At 36.5% G+C, this 10,183-nt stretch overlaps 1 long non-coding RNA gene across 1 annotated transcript; it reads right to left on the reverse strand.

Moving 5' to 3' along the window:
- Window positions 1–1,994: 1,994 nt before the first annotated feature.
- Window positions 1,995–3,189, reverse strand: LOC124162152. Its single transcript, XR_006865493.1, has 2 exons — window positions 2,788–3,189; window positions 1,995–2,391 (listed from the first exon to the last, which is right to left on the reverse strand). It is a non-coding gene; the product is annotated as an uncharacterized LOC124162152 (long non-coding RNA).
- Between the last annotated feature and the right edge of the window lie 6,994 nt (window positions 3,190–10,183).

Raw genomic sequence — 10,183 nt, forward strand, 5'->3', positions numbered from 1 at the left:
CTTAAATAGTTGTTGGTTTAAATTATAAAGTTATTTAAAGACATTACGATGAATATCACGAAGCTATTAACATGTAACGTATTCTAACTCAAAATGTCACGTGGCGACTACCGGACTCAAAAAACAACACAATTTCTAAATTTACTCCATAAATGTGACAAAACATAAAACCATATTGGTGACTATTTCAGAATCATTAATATATAAGATAGAAGTAATATGAGTTTCCTTACTTTGAAAATACGATGTGGGCGAAGGAAAGAAAATGGCCTGGAATCTGGTAGACGCCACGTTACCAAGGGAAGGTTAATATTTCAGTATTCTTTTTATTGGTGCTGTATATTTCCATACGCTTTCACTAAAATTTTTCTATTTATACCTCCCTGGAAACAGAAATTTCTCGTTTCAATTCCCAATTTCCGTTCCATATTTTTTAAATTTACAGTTAAATTTTAGCTTTAAGTAGCCTTCATCTAGGTTCAAGATTTAAGCATATCTTATCCGCCGTATGTGAACCAATTGACTCCCTTATTATTAGATATTTTATATCCTTTTCAATCCTTTTTTTTCGTAATTAGTTTTATAAATCTCATATTGTTGAAATTGGTGGGAATATGACGTTTTCAATTTTTCCATTTGATACTCTGAACAATATATTCGTTGCTATAGAAAAATCAAAATGCATCAAAACATTTTCGTGTGGATCTCAGCGATGCGCCACAAGCGTCACAGACCTTATATCTAAATTACGTCGGTCAGCATTTTTTTAAATTATTTTTTTATTTATTACTCATTACATCACCACCCCGATAACACCACATTGAATCCAACTAGCACATTATTGAGGAATCTAACGAACAACGACAATAGACGTTCACTAACAGCTATGCCCTGGATAGAGGCAACTTATCCAGGTGGAACTCTAACCTGAGACCTTCGGTTTGCCAGGCAAGGACTTCACTCCGCCGCCGCCGAGGCGGGTAACAAACTATCCTTTGGGTAAAAGCGCATGCACACTGCACATGCGCATTCCAAAACAAATAGTGGAATATCATGCTATTAATGGCCTCCTTCGGTGTCAACTTTGCTCATGCGCGTTAATGGATATGCTTCTTAAACTAAACTTCATCATTGACGATTTGCCCAACGTTAATTCAATGACGTCACACTGTTCATAGTTTTACTTGAGGAACCCATTCGTGATATGGTTGAGTTATTTGTTTCAAATGCACAGGCACGTGAATCATGAGGGGCGTGACACTTACAGGCTAGAGCAATATCCATGATAAAAATTAAAAATGGTAATTTCCACACTTTTATACAAAACTCAAGTAGGTACAGACCATGATTCAGCATAATATTTTATTTTCAAGAAAAAGTTTTTTCTCATAAAATTAAAAAAAATTTTCGGCATGCTGAAACCATGGTTGGAAGTTGAGCTTTGTACTAAAATGTGAAAATTACCACTTGTCGCTTTAATCATGGATATATCGAACTTCCACCAAGCCGAACTAAACGATTTTATAAGTCTAGAGGAAGTTCCTAATGGAAAAGTTTTTACTTTCGAACCAATGCAAGGCTCTAGTAACACATTAGATTTAGTAAATATTCATACTATTAACTAAATCGAAAGTATTAAATTTAAAGTCAACTTCAATGGCCCGGTTTAGAGTTGGCATTAACTAGGTTGGGGTTCGTGAAGCGCGAAATTGGGGGCATCTTTTTACGTTGGTACCCATGATCCTACAAATATCTTACTGTATTTTTTTCAAACAAACATGTACGAAGACGTAACTTTACCACTAAAAGTAAACGTGTAGAAAATAAATGTTTAGTTTAAGGTGTCTCATTGAAGCGAAAGCAGTCATTCCATCAAATTTAAAAAATAATATGTTTGAGAAAAACGACATAAAACATTCAGAAGATATGAGTCCCTTGTATGACTGCACTTTTGAATGAAACTGGTCTGGGAGATTATAATTAAACAATAGTGGCACAATACGAAGTGTTTTAATCACAACATTTTCATTATTTTCACCAAGTAAAAGTTACAATCGAGAGTGCACTATTTTGTGTCTCAAATTTGTTCACTCTGGGCGGGCTTTTTAGTTGGGATGGCGGGATCGTAAGAAGAAAGTGCCCACCTATCAACAATCGTATCCTCGGGAGGAACCTCATCAACTGACGGTCTCCCGCGAACGAACGAGTCGCTGATGACGTCGAATGACTTCATCATCAGTCGTGGTTGTTCTTCATATGAACTGTCTTCAATGGAGGCGGCAAGCCCTGATAAAGATCCCAATTCCACATCTTGCTCCACAGGCAATGCCATAATTGTAAGCGCCAGTTGGAAGAAAATGGCTGATACTAATGGAGCCTTCATGTCGTTCTCTGTGAAATGGAAAATAATTTAATTCATTTAAAGAACGTGGTCCTCTGGGCTTTAGGTTCATAAATTGATAGCGTAAAAATAGGCAAACTATCCCTCTTGGGTAGCTTATAAAACTTAAATAGTTTATATGAAAAGTAAATTTAAAAATAAAACGCAAAGAATGATGAAAACATACTTAATATGGTCAATTAATATCGGGGTGTCAAAGTTCCTTCACATATTGTGACAAATTCGACATAAATAAAAATTACTTCCTTTGCACATACTCCGCAGCTAACTATATCAGTGATACGGATGTAAAGGATTCGTTTGTGGGAAAGATAAATGTACAAAATGAGGTTAAAAAGAAAATTAATGGAATCCACATCAAACAATAGCAATGAAAGCATATTTACATAATTCAGGTGCTAACACCGCGACTGCAACTGTCCCAAATTGCCAACCTCTTGGTTTTTGGCCACTGTTTACCTTGCCCACTTCACTGAGGCTTGTACTAAATCTCCTACCTTTCAACACTACTGCTTAATTATGAAGGAAGTGGTTCTCGGAATGGCGCGGGGCTCAGATGTGCTTTCAGCGGATGTCTCCTGGGCGTCTCCTGCTCCTCCTCCGACTGCCTAGCGGTCTCTGTTATCCATGCTACTATCTCCTTCGAATCCTGCACACGTTTGAGGAGATTCTGCACAAGTGAAGCAAGGTGGTCGTTCACTCAGACGCAAAATCACATTTTACTAACCCCGGGCTGCATCCGGGAGGAATCAAATATCAATGCATCTCATTTTAAAAATGTAAAAATTCTCTACTCTATCATGATTATCGTGGCAGCTACATGTTTCATCATTTTTAAGATCTTCCCTGCAAATGCGAAAATTTTTAGGAAGAAGTGTGCATCACTTATTGATTAATTAAATAGTGGTTTAAAAGGGAGAGTGTGAAATTGGGTCAATGTTCATTTTTTAGTTGTATTATATTAGAATTAATGTATCTAATGGATTGCTTGAAATTGGTTAACTGGGACAACGTTAAATTCTTAGTTGTATGAGATTAAAATTAGTGCATTTTTAACCATGGATATCTATTCTGGTTCTAAACTTTGTATAAGATAGATAGAAACTTGGTATGTACACATTTGTTATTCATGTACATCTAATGATGCAACTAGGCAATACCCTACTAGCAGCAATGTATAATAATAATAATATTATACTTTACGATACAAAATTAAATGTAGAGTAGATCATTCCTGAATATTGCTGAAAATTTAAACAGTGGAACTTGGTTATAACGTCATCAAAGGGACCAGAAGATTTTTAGCGTTATATCCGAGTGACGTTATGAAAAAAGCAGCCTTAAATCTTAGTGAAAGGACAAAGTAAAAACGTAAATGTTCTGCTATATACAACGCTGTTGATTGAAATCTACTCGTACATTGGAATATGTATAATAAAAAAAACGTTAGTAAAAAAATGATATTCACAATTAAATATATTATAGCCTAATAAAATGTTTCTACACATGGTTTCCATGAACTTTGGGACATAATACAATCACACTACCCCTTTTGCAACCTAAGAATCGCAAAATGTTTGACGCTATACCCGAGCGTCGCAATATTTGTTGACGACAGAAACGGGTATTCGTACAACATAAAATGTTCAATTTTGGCTGGTCTGTATAAAATGTGACGTTAAACCCGAGTTGACGTTACAGCCGATGCCGTTATAACCAAGTTCCACTGTATATGTATTTTTTATGTCACTTAGAACCAACCTCGGGTTCTAATGGGTTAAAAAGAATTTGTTAGATGGAAGCGACAAGACGAGGTACGACTAAAAACATTGCTCTCATTCGGCCATTTTTTTCAAACAGAAAGTTACTGTAGCATCCAGGACTTTATGGAAGTATACTATGAGTGTAATTTATACTTCCATTATATTTGGAATTATATGGAGAGGCCAGGGCGGATCCAAGATTTTTTTCTGGGGGGCGCCAGGGTCTGGCAGGCAAGTGATCTTCTTATATTTGATATTAAAAACTACATGCAGCAATTACTCTAAGAAACATTCTCTATATAAAAGTTATTAATGTGGAAATATGTATTACTTTTATATTAAAATATAAAATTTTTACAATATTCGTATTAAAAATCTCGTCTATTTCTTAAGCGTCTGGTGGGGTGGGAACGTGCCCCGAGCAAAGTTTTATCACTATTCCGTCATTTATTCGAAAGTTTAAAATATAAAAAAAGAAAAATTTCTACCCACCTTTCATGAGTTGGTGACGTTTTTGGAGATCCAGTTAAGCAATATGTTCAGTGAGTAGCTCATTGAGGTAAGCTACCGCTCACAAGACTGTTAAGTAACAGCAAAACATGCAGTAAACGAACAAAGAAAATGAGAGGGTGGTAAGAAATATCTCGCTAATGAAGTAGATGAATCAACCAGCAAGATTGCAATGAAAATTAATGTGCCAATATCAAACATTACAATGCATTCGTGCAGTTACGATAAATAACTTAAATCCGTGTGCAAGTTTGAAAGCAGAAATGCGAAAGGTTAATCGCTTCATTTGGCCAGCATGGATTTAAATCAAGGTTAGGTCGTATTGGAAATTTTAATGGAATTTCGAGTTTTGCTGTGTCATTTAAGGAAGCCAAAGAACAGCAAAAGAGAGGAGAGTCGAAAAAATTAAGCCAGGAAATTAAAAGCCTAAAGAAATAAAAGATTGTGTTACCTAGGAAGCCGAATAAACAATATTTTTGATATCTGAAATGTTCTTCTAAATTTTATTTTACTTTATCCTCAATCATATTTGAAATTTTCAATAATTTAAAGGTCCGTAGGCAGTTATTTTCTTCTTTTTAACAAAACGTGGTTTTTATAAAAATTATTTTTATTCATTAGTACTATTTTAAAATTTTCAGTTTAGCTAGAGAGGAATTTTGCTATCGATTTGAATTTTAAGTTCAACCACTAAGTGGTTGTCTTAAATATTATCTTTTATACCCGTTAGCGATAACGATTGTTTCAATTTCAATCAGTAAGAAAAGTTTTCAAATCTACTCCAAACAAAATGCCAGAGCCTTGGTTGGCAAGAAAGTATAGCATGAAAGTTTAAATGATAAAAACACTTTAAATAAAATAGAATAATTATTATTGTCATAATTCCTCTATTTAATCAATTAAAAGAAAACTTGTTTCCATTTACCCTTAAAAATTGATAGATTTCTGCTCACTTTCATTCACCATTTATCTGACTGTAAAATTATAAGCTTTTTTTTATAATTTCTATTAGTTAAATTAGAGGAAGGAAAATAAAGAGCTTATAACAGTGTCATCAAGATTATTATAATGGATATTCCATTAAAATCATTGGGCGCTGTATTTGGTATGTTAAAATTAATTAAAACATACTGGTCTGAAAGCGCGAATATGATAAAATGTTCTAATTTATCTTGCCAACCTGCATAGTCCAAATGTCCTGAAATTGATGTCTTAACACACTGTATTATTATGTTGTCCACTCCATCTCTTTACTTTCTTTCACTTCACTGTTTATTTTGCACTTCAACTATTTTACCTATTTATTTCTGGACTCATTTAATTTCCACTATTTTAAATCAAAATTGAGATCTCAACAAGTTATGCAACATTATCATGAAAAGCCGTCAAGAGTTACGCAATGGATTCTAATTAAACTGTTCATCTTGCCAACCTACCTTGTCTGATGTCTTGAAATTTGTGCCTTTACGCGCTGTATTAGTATGCAGTTGCTCACTTTCTCTTTTCTTCAATATCTTTTCATCTCTATATTCAATTTGTTTACTTCTTCCACGAATACTACAATATGGGATCCTCAACTCACCTCTAAATGTGTTGTCAACCATCGCGCATTTAAATGGGTTTACAAAAGTCGCCGCTCGCGTCGCTAAAGTACCAATTGATCCGACTTTCACGGGAAAATTAAGTATAATTAGGGGTGTCAACCGAAATTTAAATTGATGATGATTTCACTTATCAAATTCATCACCCTTCAATGCTATTCCTCGCATTTTCAAAGACACTACTGCAAAATATTGTAAGAAAGTGGATCGCATTGCACCCATCACCGCGCCGCGGATATTTTTGAAAGCCGATTAAAATGCGACGTAAGTGGCAACAGAAATCAGCCTTCTATGGGATGGGATTGGGAATCCTCTATGCAGTCCCCTTGACTTCCTCCTACAATGTGAAATGATTTTTTAGCAAATGATTGTTTATTCAATTGTTGACTGGAACATAGAGACGGCAGAAGTTATGTACGAAGTCGAAATTTCCCCGTAGCAATATCCAATTTTCAGAGAAAATAATGAAAGGAATGTTGAATCACAGGCTTCTGTTGAAGATAAGCATCAGAAAAATATACAGGTACTTTACGCTTTACAAACAAATAATTTATTTCACCTACTCAGAGTCCTCAATATTGCCATATAATAACTACGAAGTGATGAGAGAGTAGTGTTGAGAGAGCAATCTGGAGGACTCTGCACCTACTGTGTTTGCAGCGCCTACATTGGATTTGAATGGCCGTTTTTAGAACTCATACTTAATTTTTATTTCCGAATAATATTTTGAGGTACTCTTCCAATCTTGGTAAAAGTGTATGGATATTGCATTGTCATCCAGTTTTGAGCTATCCTAAAAATTTCAGCTCTCTAGTTAATCGGGAAGTGGTAGAAATTTGGAGTTGCAAGATTTTTCCCGGAAGGACAAACAAGAAAGCGAGTATAATAAAATGTGGTAAAAAGGAATTTGCTTACAGCTGAGAAAACGATCGTAAATATAAGTGAACCATATATGAGTGGGTGAGAAGCCAAGGGGTACAAGTGATTTCTTTTTTCTGTGCAGTGTTAGGTATAGAAATTATGTCTGGAAAACAAACGAGATCAATTAGATATTTAGTAGTGCATTTGATTTTCCACCCGATGTCAGAACAGAGACACACTCGTATCTCTTGGCAACCAAGTTTTTATGTATTTCTTCTAACAATTAACTTTACCTAACTCTGTTGAGAAAAATATCACTTGTATCCCTTGGCTTCTCACCCTCTCTTATCATATGCTACGTATGGAGTAATTTTCTCTCAATGAAGCATGCATGAAGGATTGAAAGTTGGCAACAGGATGGAGAGGAAGAGTCTAAGCATTCAATATATGATGCAACTAAGAATGATGAATATAAAATACCATTGAATCATGAAAATAAAAAATGTTGGTTCGACCTAGTAAGTAATAAGCAAGTGCTAAGAAGATTGGGAGAAAAGAGAAGTCTTCCAGAAGCTATAAGAAGAAGACGTACAACTTATTTGGTCACATTATGAGGCAATCGTAGGACAGTTGGAAGGGAAGAAGGACAAGGGATGGCCCCAAATGAGTTACATAGGACAGGTTATGAAGAACGTAAAAGAGAAGAAATACTTCACTGAAAGTAGGATAGCAAACGAAAACTATATTGCGACCGCGAAAATCGATCGCAATTTAGAGAGAACGGGGATTTCACGTATTTATCCGATAAAGTTCAAGTTTCGCTTCCATTTTTTTTACTCTACAATTGTGTGAAAAAAATTGATAGTATTTGACGCTAAATAAGAATGGATCCCTCACGACTGACCCATCACTAGCCATGAGGGTAGGAGGGCAGGAGAAAACCCGGTGTCGGCAATAACATACTCGTAACGGGAAGCCTAACGACCCATCAAACGGGCTGAGTGCTATGCTTGAAGTGCCCTCTAAAGTGCACTTAAGAAGGGATCGGGTAGTCTATAACAATTTTCCGCTCCGCCGGGATTTGAATCTGTAACCGGTCTTTTCATACATCTGCATAATATCCTGCGAGCCACCTCTAGGGTGTTTGGCAATCACCAGCATGTAGAGGATTCCCACATGCAAACCACACGATCATAAAAATGTTAAAAATGTAACAAAGTATACTTCCACACTCATGCAGAGGCAATATTTGCCTTGTTAGAAACACTACGAAAATTCAAATGCATGAAAAAACATTTGCAAAACAGTTTTCCTCTAGCATTCAGGTTTAATCATTGTAATCTCTCTTCTGCATCTCTCCAATAAATATACACTTCAAATGACACTTCGGCAAAGTGGAGCCTGGAAGCGTGAATTGTTCATCTCGTTAGACAGTAATGGTATCAATGTATACGGAAATGAGACGGGGTTTATCACATCATGCGAGCCTGCGGTCGGCTCAAAGGAAGCCGCTATCATACATGACTAGAATAGCAAGTCATAGCTACATATACGACACTGGAAGACGAAGCAATACTCTCCCGTGATTCTTGAACGGAAAAGGGGGTTCCACATAATAGAGGAAGACAAAATGTCATCTCTATTGCTCATTCTCGTCACCGTTTCTTCCCTAATACTCTGCGGTGACACTAACTCGGGAGGAAATGACCTAATGTCAGCTTTTTCCATGACGAAACGTGCAGCACGGATTCCAACCCTGGCAAACGGCACGCCATCGGTCGCCGCTGACGCTGGCCAGGGGAAATCGCAAAGATGGAGATCTCGGAGACCAACTGTGCCACCGAAAAAAATAGTGTCCGGTCGGAAGGAAAACACAGATGCATTAAGTGCAGCGATCGACATGAGAGGAAGGATGAGACCGACGTCAAATTGATAGCGTCTAGTGGTCCAGGTGCGTTCTTCTACGATGTCCCACCATAGATTCAGAACTGATGCTTCCCCCTTATTTCCGCGAGGCGTCTGACGAGAAAAGCTGGCTTCCTAACTCTACGCAATATTCTGCAGCCAGTCAAGAGTGTTCAATGAAGTAAAAATGTGATTTTTAGAGAGTGAAAGTGTGATGAAATAGAGCTGTGATGGAACACTGTAAATTTAAGCGTGCAGCCTATATTTTGTAACGTGATAATCTCTGTAGTCAACATTTCCCAATCAATTAATATATGTATTTGAAATAAGTTCCCCACGCAAACATATCTGGGATTTCGACTTCATTGCATTTAATTGCTGCGATTAAGGTAACATGAATGTGGCTCATTGTATTGTGTTTGGATAGTGAAAATAAAAATGTAAAACTGACTACCTGGAAAAGTAGCAAATGTTGCTTATTCTTACTTACTCTGCAATATTTAACAGCATCTTTTGTTATAAAAAGAATTTGCATTTCCACTCAAGGAAATTTTGAACGATGTGTAAAATTGTTCATTCATCTTTGGAACCTTCAGCATTCGCTAAACGTAGCGGCAGCAATAGTTACGGAGGATGTGGGATGAATCCCAATTTTTAAGCATTGTTTTTCACAGCATTCTTAACAGCACGAGGTATGTTTAGAGAATAACGGGAATTTAAGTTTTTGAAACAAATTTTTATATATTCGTCTCTATTAATGTTGTCGCCGTGAACATAATCCTCATTAGATATAATGACACTTGCGACAACAAACAAGCAATAAGGAATGAGCCAAAAATCGCTGCGCTCGTAAAAACGCGTTCCATCATACCTTGGACGCCTTAAGCTTTGTGGGTGGGACTTTGCTGCCTTCGCCGCGGGCGTGGTGTCTGCGGGCTTATTCTTCGGCTTGTCTGCACCCTTGGTCTTCTTCGCGGGGGGCGATGATTGAAAGTGGCTGCCACAGAAAACGTAAACAATGAATACCGTTGAAAATTATCTCATACTTCATGGGCAATATATAACAACATAGTAAAAAAAATTATTGTCAGACTATTCAAACTCGCGAAATTTAAAAGTTGCCGTTACTTTCTGAACAAACC

The sequence above is a fragment of the Ischnura elegans genome, chromosome 7, assembly GCF_921293095.1.
Source record: "Ischnura elegans chromosome 7, ioIscEleg1.1, whole genome shotgun sequence".
Taxonomy (NCBI): Eukaryota; Metazoa; Arthropoda; class Insecta; order Odonata; family Coenagrionidae; genus Ischnura; species Ischnura elegans.